Source organism: Macaca fascicularis, chromosome 5 (assembly GCF_037993035.2).
Source record: "Macaca fascicularis isolate 582-1 chromosome 5, T2T-MFA8v1.1".
In the NCBI taxonomy this organism is placed as follows: domain Eukaryota; kingdom Metazoa; phylum Chordata; class Mammalia; order Primates; family Cercopithecidae; genus Macaca; species Macaca fascicularis.
Genome location: NC_088379.1, coordinates 188,542,295 through 188,553,619, shown reverse-complemented (window position 1 = coordinate 188,553,619; position 11,325 = coordinate 188,542,295). Strand labels below are relative to the sequence as shown.

At 43.5% G+C, this 11,325-nt stretch overlaps 1 protein-coding gene and 1 long non-coding RNA gene across 2 annotated transcripts in view; one reads left to right on the top strand and one right to left on the bottom strand.

Moving 5' to 3' along the window:
- Positions 1-3,388, bottom strand: part of LOC123573667 (uncharacterized) — a 30,893-nt gene extending 27,505 nt beyond the window's left edge. Inside the window, exon 1 of the long non-coding RNA XR_006698396.3 lies at positions 2,660-3,388. This is a non-coding gene — a long non-coding RNA (uncharacterized lncRNA). The remainder of the gene's footprint in view (positions 1-2,659) is intronic.
- LOC141410363 (uncharacterized) overlaps positions 1-3,579 on the top strand; it is a 32,468-nt gene extending 28,889 nt beyond the window's left edge. The window contains exon 4 of the mRNA XM_074040804.1: positions 3,364-3,579. The gene's annotated coding sequence lies outside the window, so the exon portion shown is untranslated. The remainder of the gene's footprint in view (positions 1-3,363) is intronic.
- Positions 3,580-11,325: the final 7,746 nt, after the last annotated feature.

Below are 11,325 nucleotides of genomic sequence, written 5' to 3'. Positions count from 1 at the left end.
GTCGCCCAGGCTGGAGTGCAATGGCATGATCTCGGCCCACTGCAACCTCTGCCTCCTAGGTTGAAGCGACTGTCTTGCCTCAGCCTCCCGAGTAGCTGGGATTACAGGCGCGCACCACCATGCCTAGCTAATTTTGTATTTTTGGTAGAGACTGGGTTTCACCATGTTGGTCAGGCTGGTCTCGAACTCCTGACTTCAGGTGATCCACCTGCCTTGGCCTCCCAAAGTGCTGGGATTACAGGCGTGAGCCACCACACTTGGCCATTCTGCCCTTTGTCTGGGGTTGTACCTAGGTTTTGGGTGGGGTAGAGGGGTCATGCCAAGGTATCCTGAAGTGGTGGAGAGTCCACCAGGCCCTCACTGTCACCCGTCCACACAGACATCAGCTTAGACATGTGTTTCCGTGCCAGGCCCTCGGTCTCTGGTCTACACAGGTCATCACAGAGACAGTTTCCCTTTCAATCCACTGGCTCCTCCAGGTTTTGAGGCTCTTCTCCTATGACTCCTGAGGCCCTCACGGGCACACAAGAATTGTTCTGCTGTTTCCATGAGATGCTGAGGTGCACGAAGCTCTCTGTTACTAAGACCCATCTGACAGCCATTTCTTCTTGGGAATCTGGTGATCCCCCTGGGAGCACAAATCCGCCCTGCCCTCTGACACATGGACTTGGGTCTGGGCTTTTGCTGCTGCCCCAAACCCCGATCAGAGAAGCAGACCAGGGCTCTCCTTCCTGAAACCCACCAACTGCGATGCTCTCCCCGCTCCCTGTCACCTTCATTCTACTCCCATTAAGGATAAACTTGATCTTGTACTTTTAAAAAAATAACTGAAGTAGACATCACATTGTAATGCTGTTTCTATTCCAGTGACAGATTTAAAAGAGAAATACAATTGCTGTATTTGTAAACTATCTGGAATACTTTTATAATACTCTGGAAATCCAATCCTATACAACTACTTAAACTTTAAGAATATTGGGAGTGTCAACTTAACTATCTGCAAGAGGCGAAACAGTTTTCCAAAATAATTTTAAAGGTTATTTGACCAAAGTGTGAAGACCAACTAGGAAATGATTAATTATGAATGGAAGTTAGGGAAGACTTGCATTTGAGGTGGTTCTTGAAAACTGAGTCAGACAGGCAGGCTAGACATGATTGTGAAGAGGAGGTCAAGAGAGCTGACCTTCAGAGTGTCTGAGGAATAAAAAGCCCTGGTGGAGGCCGGGTGTGGTGGCTCACGCCTGCAATCCCAGCATTTTGGGAGGCCGAGGTGGGTGGATCACCTGAGGTCAGAAGTTTGAGACCAGCCTGGTCAACATTTTGAAATCCCATTTCTACTAAAAATACGAAAATCAGCAGGGTGTGGTGGCACACACCTATAATCCCAGCTACTCAGGAGGCTGAGGCAGGAGAATCAACTTAAACTTGGGAGGCAGAGGTTGTACTGAGCCGAGATCGCGTCACTCTACTCCAGCCTGGGTGACAGAGTGAGACTCCAGCTCAAAAAAAAAAAAAAGAAAAAAGTAGCTAGTGTGACTGCTGGGTGCATGGTACGCACCTGGTCAGGTTTGGCCACTGATGAGCCTGGACTTGTTCCTTGGGCACAAAGGAGAAATGACTCTATCTTATCAGGATGGGTAACCCTGGGCAGACACTGAGAAGACACAGGTTAACGCTTCTGGAAATGTAAACCTCTTCCTGTAGATACTGGAAGAGCCCTGCCCAGGCTATGCACGGACCCCTAGCTCATTGGCTGGCCCTGCGCAGTGCTGCGGCCACGCCATTCATATTCGTATCTTGTCCCTGATATCCTCCTCCACCTGCTCTTCACACCATCCAGCCATGCTCACTACACACAGAGCTCAATAAATTCTTTGGGGAAAAACAATCCATATTTTCTGTCCCCAAGACTGGGTCATTCCTTCTGCAAAAATTCTCTCAGGTTGCCTTCCAACCTGATTATGCCCCTGTCTTAACTGCATTGAAGTCTGTTTCCTGTCTTCCTCGACGGTTACCAAAGTATCTCACTTACCTCTCAAAATAAGACAAAAGCGAAAAACAACTAAAATTAAACTCTGCCATGTTTTATTCCACATACATTTAAACCTTAACTACATCAAGTTAAAGTTCAAATCTTTATAAACAAGTTTCTGGTTCTTTCTTTCTTTCTTTCTTTTTCTTTCTGTTTTTTTGAGATGGAGTCTCGCTCTGTTGCTGGAGTGAAGTGGTGTGATCTCAACTCATGGCAACCTCCGCCTCCCATGTTCAAGTGATCCTCCTGCCTCAGCCTCCCGAATAGCTGGGATTACAGGCGCTCACCACCACGCCTGGCTAATTTTTTTGTATTTTTAGTAGAGATGGGGTTTCACCATGTTGGTCAGCCTGGTCTCGAACTATTGGCCTCAAGTGATCTGCCTGCCTCAGCCTTGTTTCCTGTTGAGCATTCCCTATCCTTTATTGAAATGCTGGTCCTCAAACAAACACACACACACACACACACACACAGATGGACCTATAGATAGATCACGCACACCTACGGGAATGTTTTAAGCTTTTGAAAGTAAGTGGTCGGTATCGGGGTGATCAGTACACCATTCTTTTAATTTTTGTGAGTGTCTGGAAATTTTTATAATAAAAAATTAGAAAACAGGATTCTCACCTTCCATCCAGTCTTTGATCTGTGATCTGGGGCATTCCCTCCATGCAGGGCACCCTTTGGGTCCTGTGCCGTTTCGTGCCACCTCTTCCTCCAATAACGAATCTTCTCAAAAGCAGAGAGCTGTCTATTACAATGCCTCTTAGCCTGGGGGTATTTTATCCTCTTACTTTCCAAGAATCACTCACAGCTTATCTCCCACTGTGACATAAAGGCTTCCTGCCCTCTTAAGTGGGTTTCAAGATGAACAAATGAGAGAGGAATGGAGGGGTTGGGGAGCTGTCTTCCCAGAGCCACAATAAGCGATAAAAGAGGCTGTGTCGGCTCTGTCTACACCCACATTTGGACAGCATGGTGTTCCTCTTTAAGCCACATGTCTTAAATGGGCTCTGTTTCAGTTGGGTGCTGTTCTGAGTCCCCTGGCCTCTCCAGTCCAGACTGCTCCTTGGTGAAACGAGGCCTCTGTACCAGCTGGTTATTGGACCAGCTCTCCTGGGCCACTTACTAAGTATGTGGATTCCCAGGCCTCACCTCCTGGTGCACATGGTCAACAACATGAGAAACCCTGGACTGGGTGGCCTCCAGGACTGCCTCGAGCTGTGATACACCACAAATCTGTGGCAAAACAGTGTGGGCTGTGTCATCAGAGCAGAGCACCTCTCTCATGCCTTCTCTCTCTCCTGACCCACTCCACTCCCTCCTCCCAGGCCACCATCCGTGGCCTGGCCAGGATGCTGTCCCCTTACACGGACGAGCTCCCCATGACACTGCTGACACGGGAGCCTGAAGCAGAACAAGAGAGTTCAGAAAGAAGCAGTCAAGGCTGATATTCCAACATCCGGAAGCATTTTCTTGGTCCTCCTTTAAAATAAAACAAAATTGCCATGTATCAATAAAAATAAATAAATAAAAATAAAACCAAAGTGTCTTAGCTCTTCGTCACTGCATGAAAACATATTTTATAAGATTAACTACCTTAACTATGCATTAAGATATATTTTCTATTGTTTAGAACACTCCTTTTTTAAATGTGTTTTTGGAGAAAAGCTTTGTAACAGGCTATTTCAGTCTAAAAATATAAATACTTTCCTTTAGGAAGTCACCGCTCCCTTCCCCTCACATATTTGAGGAAATACTGCAGAGCTAACTGCAATCATGCTAAAAAAAAAAAAAAAAAAAAAAAAAAAAAAAAAAAAAAGGAAACCCAACCACAAAACAAATCCCCTTCCAATGTTTCCACGGGAGCCAGTAAACAGCTAATGCCACAACGACGTGAGGTGGGCGGGGGCCTGGTTCCCCCCAGTGTCATGCACTACCTTCCGTTTTCTGCCGGTTGAATGTTAAATAAATCTTCATGCAAATTCACAAAGAGCCCTTTCATCCTTGGGGCATACAAAAATGCAGAATTAGGCCCGAAGTTCTGAGTTCCTTCTACCTTCCATCGGCTGAATGAACTACAGGAATTCACTTAAGAGGCCTTTGGAAAGATGCTTCATGGCAATCCCGACCGTGACCACCACCAGGCCAGCCTTAGCGGGACCCCTCTGTCCTCCCGACAGCTCCCATGCCCCAGCTTGTCTGAATTACGTGATGATCTGAGGCCAGTACAGAGGTAGGTCCTGGAGGGAGTGCTGACTGCTTTCTCTTTTCTTCAGCACATTTCAAAGAATGGCAAAGCACTTTAGAAAAAAGTTTCTTTCAGACTTAATGCTGCTTAGGCCACAGGTACACATGCCTCGCTGTGTGATTGTTCAAGCCCTTAAGTCAACACAACAAGAATTTACAAGGCACTGGCTGAGTGCACAACACTATTAACAGCTGAAGTGAACACACACACGCAATGTTCATATTATCTATCAAAGAATTTTATATCCAATTAGGCAAGTCATTATTAATAAGTGCAACACAATTGAAGGATAAAATAGTATGAATGCAATAAACGAATAACACCTGCAATATCGCCTGAAAGTATCTCGTTTGGGTTGAGTGTTTGGGGAAGGCTACTGCAGAATGAACGAAACAGACTGGCAGTTAGTATACATTGGAATTCGATTGCAAACTGCCTTGTCCAGAGCTTTGCTCCTACACTTATGAGCTACGGGACCCAGGGCAAAATACTTAATCGATTTTGGCCTTAGTTTTCTCATCTGTCAAATGGGGGTAACACACATTCCTATCTCAGAAGGCTCTCGTAAGAAATACACATACACACATACATATTTATTCACTTATTGATAGTCCCTTTCCTCACTAGAATATAAACCCCATGACAATAGGAAATACTGATTGTTGCTTTGGTCAACTAAGCCAAGCTGGGACTGCATTTCCAGCATTCTCTACCCTGCATGTAGATGGGTTAGGGCAGGCCACAAGAGAATTGTGCCCAATATTTGGGAGACAAAAGCAAGGATTCTGCCATATCTTTATGCTCTGAAGGTCGGTGCAGGCTCTGGGCAGTGTGGGAGCCACACACGTTGTCACTGATGTTCAAGCACATCTTGTCCCGTGGCCATCAGCCAGGCTCCTCCTTCTACATTTCCCACCAGAACGTCCCTGTAGCTCCTCTGCGTCCCAGGCCAGGTGTGTGTGCAGCTCCTCAATGAAGGCCCCGCAGCTCCTCCTGGTCAGTGTCACCATGTCAGAGCCAGTGAGGCAGACACAGGTTCCAGTTTGTTCTTGTGGGTTCCAGTGTGTTCTAGTGGGTCACAGTCTGTCCTTGCTGATGCCACTTCATACCTGGCTTTTCTTCCCCAAGTGGGTCTAGTAACCCACAAAGATTTCATCACCAGATGAAGAGGCAACAGCCTTGCACTGACTCCTCCAGCAACTCCCACAATTGTGTAACATCTAATCCCCAAAATAAATCCATTATTCCATACCACTTATAGTGATTCAGCATCTCTGACTGAACCCTGCCTTATACGGAAATCTGCGCCAGAAATTGTCTCAGAGGATGTGCTCTTGGAGCCAGTTCTAGGCTCTCGGAAATTGGTTCTCTGATCTGATTCGATTTTAAAGTATTAGTGATCCTGTTTCCATTGGTAAAGAGAGTAATGGTCATGCATGAAACAAGATGGCAAAAGGTATTTTAATGATTACCTGTAGATACCTGTCATCAAGTGTCTATAGAAAGCAAGGCTTCAGGCAGGGCACAGCGGCTCACGCCTGTAATCCCAGCACTTTAGGAGGCCAGGGCGGGCGGATCACCTGAGGTCAGGAGTTTAAGACCAGCCTGGCCAACATGGTGAAACCCGTCTCTACAAAAATACAAAAATTAGCTGGGCATGATGGTGGGTGCCTGTACTCCCAGCTACTCCGGAGGCTGAGGCAGGAGAATCGCTTGAACCCAGGAGGCGGGGGTTGCAGTGAGCCGGGATCACGCCATTGCCCTCCAGCCTGGGGGACAGAGCAAGACTCCGTCTCAAAAAAAAAAAAAAAAAAAAAAAAGCAAGCAAGGCTTCAGGTGACTATGTAGCTCCTGCCATAGAACACCTTACACATAATGGGATTGCTTGCTTATTCTGAAGTGTTCTGCAGGACTTGGAGAAAGAAAATGATGAGCTTAGGGCTTTACATTCCCAACTCAAAGTCTGGCTAAACGACTAGAACTCTATTACTGCCCTCCCCCTCACCAAAAAAAAAAAAAAAAAAAAAAAGCATCTTTCCTTGTAGCTATAGAGTCAAGATTTCTGAAAACCAAACCCAAAGTTCAATTTGATTGAATTTAACCTTACGGGATCTCCTTTGCTAAAGTTAAGGCAATGATTGGAAAGGAGAGGGACTCTAAAAATTGGGAAGGGGGTATGCAGGCATATTCGATGCAGCAGGGGGCCTTGAGTCCCCAGACCCGCCAAGTCTTCTTTGCTGGTGGAAGCAGCCCTTTTTAGCCTGGTTAAGGAGACTATTGTCCTCACGGCTGAAGGGTCTGTAATGGTCTCTTCTGAAGTGGTTGCCTTACAAAGGACTTGTGACCCTTCTTAGGAGGAGCAGCAGGTCAGGGTCAGCCCCACTCCCGCCCTGTTTCTCACTGATTCTAGAACAGACTCAAATCCCAGGAGGCCCCAACAGGTACGAAATATAAGCCATAAGATTATAATACACCAATCTATATCAACAGAAACCGGAAGGACATGTGTGGAAACCCAATAAGGATGCTGGATCAGAATGGAAGGAATACAATGTTAGACTGGATTAAATTTTTTAATATAAATATATAATAATGTATGTTACATAATATAAATTGAAACAGATTATTGATTCAATGCGTTAGTTCAAGTGGCTGGGAGTGACGCTAATATTTTTCTTATTTGATTGACTGAAACTGGACCCAAGGGGCTACACTAAAACTTTAAAGAAACAGCAAAGAGAGGCCGCGTGCGGTGGCTCACGCCTGTAATCCCAGCACTTTGGGAGGCCAAGGCGGGCAGATCATGAGGTCAGGAGATCAAGACCATCCTGGCTAACACGGTGAAACCTCGTCTCTACTAAAAATTACAAAAACTTAGCCGGGCTGGGTGGTGGGCGCCTGTAGGCCCAGCTACTCAGGAGGCTGAGGCAGGAAAATTGCGTGAACCCAGGAGGCGGAGCTTGCAGTGAGCTGAGATCGAGCCACTGCACTCCAGCCTGGGCGACAGAGCGAGACATCATCTCAAAAAAAAGAAAGAAAAGATGATAAAGAAATAGCAAAGACAACACTTCTGGTACAGAATGAACATTGGAGGGGGAAAGGTAATACTTATTTTAAACATGTTTGGTCTTTAAGAATGAATGAAAAGGAATTGGTGATTTTCTTACCCACGTGCAGGAGATTTAGCCCTAGTGAAGTTCATCTCACTTTTTACACTAATTCCAAGTAGATCATGGATCCAACACCACGGGTCATTTTTTTTCCCCAGCCTTGTGCATTATTTTCCAATATTCTTGCCTACTGAAGTCTGTGAAATGTGGTTAATTTTAATGAGAGATTCTAATGAAATCATTTAGCAGTGCAAGCACAGTAACCTCTTTTTCTTCCCAGGTCTCCTTCCTTTGGAGATAGTCTCTTGGGTTGAGTCCAATATGCACATCATCTTCCCCAGCTCTACAGACTGGCTCCAGTTTTGAGATCTTTCAGAATTTTCCATTTTGTGATATCTTAGCTTTGTGTGTTAGGGAAGTTTGAACTTCTTCATTTGCATTGTCGCCTTAATTAACATGGCTGGGGGCAGAATCCAATAGCCTACATTAGTCAACACTGGACAAGGAGGAAGAGTTGGAGGTGCACAATCTCAGCTCTGAGGGTTATGCATTCTCCCTGCTTGTGTCCCAGAAACACTTCAGTCCTCGGGAGTTTCAGCAGAAAAAGCCCTCATGAATCTAGGGAACAGCATCAGCTACATGAGTTTTTTTTAAGCGGATTTTTGTCCCGAGATACTGCTCAGCCTCTTCAATTATACTTCTTAATTTTAAAACATTACAAACTCTTTCTTGCCTTTTTTTTTTTTTTTTTTGAGACACAGCCTCACTCCATCACCCAGGCTGGAGTGCAATAGTGCAGTCACAGCTCACTGCAGCTTCCAACACCTGGGCTCAAGAGATTCTCTAGCTTCAGCCTTCTGAGTAGCTGGGACTTTAGGTGCGTGGCACATGGCTATTTTTTTTCTTTTCTTTTCTTTTCTTGTTGTTGCTGTTGTAGAGATGAGGGTTTCACTATGTTACCCAGACTGGTCTTGAACTCCTGGCCTCAAGTGATCCTCCCACCTCAGTCTCTCAAAGTGCTGGGATTACGGCTATGAGCCTGGTCTGGCCAACTTTCTTTTTTTCACAACTATTTTTTATATGAAGATTTGGCCCTTAGTATTAGAGCCTGGAAAGAGGAAGAGGGAAGGGAGGATGGAGAGAAGTTAGTTAATACATACAGAATTACAGCTAGATAGAAGAAATGAGTTCTGGTGTTTTGTAGCACTGTAGGATAAATACGGTTATCATTTATTGTATACTCTCAAAAAGCTAGAAGAGATGATTTTGAATGTTCACAACACAGAGAAATGATAATTGTTTGAGGTAATGGATATTCAAATTAACCTGATATGATCATTATACATTGTACACATGTAATGAAATATCACTCCATATCCTATGAGTATGTACAATTATCATGTGTCAACTAAAAATAAAATACAACAGCATTTTATCCCTCAAAATCAAATTTTTAAAAAGAGAACAATTATGCCATATCCCCTTAGGACTCTGAATCTCAATGTGTCACCTACATGAAGGATTTCTTACAACTCTAGGTGTAAGTGGAAAGAGGAAAGTAACCTGAAAATCATTGCCTGACATTGCCATGTGCTCCGTGTAAGCACTGAAATTACTCAAGGGGAAGGATTTGGTCTCTTTCTCTGAACCTACATAGAACTTGTCGATTTAATTTAATTTAAATTTATTTTAACCTACAATTTTTATTTTAATTCATTATCACACCAATATCATAGTGAGAGAGCTGGGCTATCAGGAGTGCGTGAAGGTTAATTCCGTATCTATTGTATATTTACAATATTTCATCAGAAATCTAAGGCTTGGTGAAATGTTGCAGCACATAACCCCAACACATTCTAATTCCAACTCGTCAAATTACTAAAGTCAGAGCAACGTATTGCAGTTTCATGTTTTTCAATTTATAAAACAAGAATTGACCTCTTTTACCCCTGTGCTGAAAGTGTGGACAGAGTTTTACAGACACAGCTTGCTAATTAATTGCTTAATAATCTTGCATTGATTTATGCCACTGTAGCAATTTTATGCTGGTTTTTCCAGTATCAAAGCAGAGGTGTGGCTGTTCTGTTAAAATGACCATTATGCAAGTTCCAACTTTAAACAACTCTGCTTACCAGTATTTGCAAACTGAAACATCCCCTTGAAACCAATGCAAACATCCAGGGGAGGACTTTATATATATATATATATATAACCTTTACTTGAAGAGATTTTCATTTTCTCCCATAAAGTGTAACAATGGTAAATCCCATTGTTTGCAAATCACTATATAGTAAATGTTTATACTAATTTCTCATATACTCAAGCCAAAAATTTTTTAAAGCTCCACATTCTTCAACTTCCCCCATAATGTTTCTGATTTAATGGCAAGATTTATAAGCTGTGAAGATTAGGAGGATCTTATAAAGTATCCAGTCCTTCTCACCTCTCAAAATTTTCTATGTTTTTTTTTTTTTTTTTTTTGAGATGGAGTCTTGCTCTGTGGCCCAGGCTGGAGTGCAGTGGCGCAATCTCGGCTCACTGCAAGCTCCGCCTCCTGGGTTCACACCATTCTCCTGCCTCACCCTCCCGAGTAGCTGGGACTACAGGCGCCCACCACCACGCTCGGCTAATTTTTTGCATTTTTAGTAGAGACGAGGTTTCACCGTGTTAGCCAGGATGGTCTCGATCTCCTGACCTCGTGATCCGCCCGTCTCGGCCTCCCAAAGTGCTGGGATTACAGGCGTGAGCCACTGCGCCCGGCCTTCTATGGTATTTTTAATTTTTTTTTTTTTTTTAAGACAGAGATTTGCTCTTGTTGCCCAGGCTAGAGTACAATGTCTCAATCTTGGCTCGCTGCAACCTCTGCCTCCCGGGTTCAAGCGATTCTCCTGCCTCAGCCTCTCAAGTAGCTGGGATTACAGGCATGCACCACCACGCCCAGCTAATTTTTGTATTTTTAGTAGAGAAGGGTTTCACCATGTTGGCCAAGCTGGTCTCGAACTCCTGACCTCAGGTGATCCACCCACCTCAGTCTCCCAAAGTGCTGCGATGACTGGTGTGAGCCACTGCGCCCAGCCTGATTTTGGGAAATTTTTAATAATAAAGCTTAAAAGCTATTTTTTCCACCTTGGTGGCTACAAGTAGAATTTTTTAAATTAACATTAAATCAAGAAGTTCTTAGTCTCCGTTAATTAAGCTTTTTTGATGCCCACAGTATACAGAAGTCTCTTTAAATCTCATTTAAATGACATCACATAAACTATTTCTTCTTACTTTTGCTGTAGATTGATGCTTTCTGAGACATTTAGAAGCATAGAGTTGCCAAATAAAATACCAGACATCCAGTTAAATTTGAATTTCAGATAAACAATGAATTTGAATTTCAGATAAATAATGAAAATATTTTTAATATGAATATGTCCCAAATATTGCTTGGGATATACTTATACTAAATTTCTTTTCATGATTCATCTATTAATAAAATCCAAATTTAACTGGGTATCCTGTGTTTTATAAAACAGTTTGAAGATACTCATGGGCTATAAAATTCCACCACGTTTAGTGCGCAGTTCAATGGGGTTTAGTATATTCACAGAGTTACTCGACCATTACCACAATGTAATTTTAAAACATTGTTACCACCCAAAAAGAACCCCTGTGGCTGTCATCAAGCCACTCCTCATCCCTGCTCCGTCATTCTGCAGCCCCGAATGGCCAATAGTTTATTTTCTGTCTTTATAGATTTTCCCATTCTGGACATTTCACATACATGGACTCACGAAGTATGTGGTCTTTTTTGTGACTGGCCTCTTTCACTCAGCAGGCTTCCACGGCTCACCCATGTAGTAGCATGTGTCGGCGTACGCTGCATTTTTTTTTTTTAATTTATTTATTATTATTATACTTTAAGTTGTAGGGTACATGTGCATAAC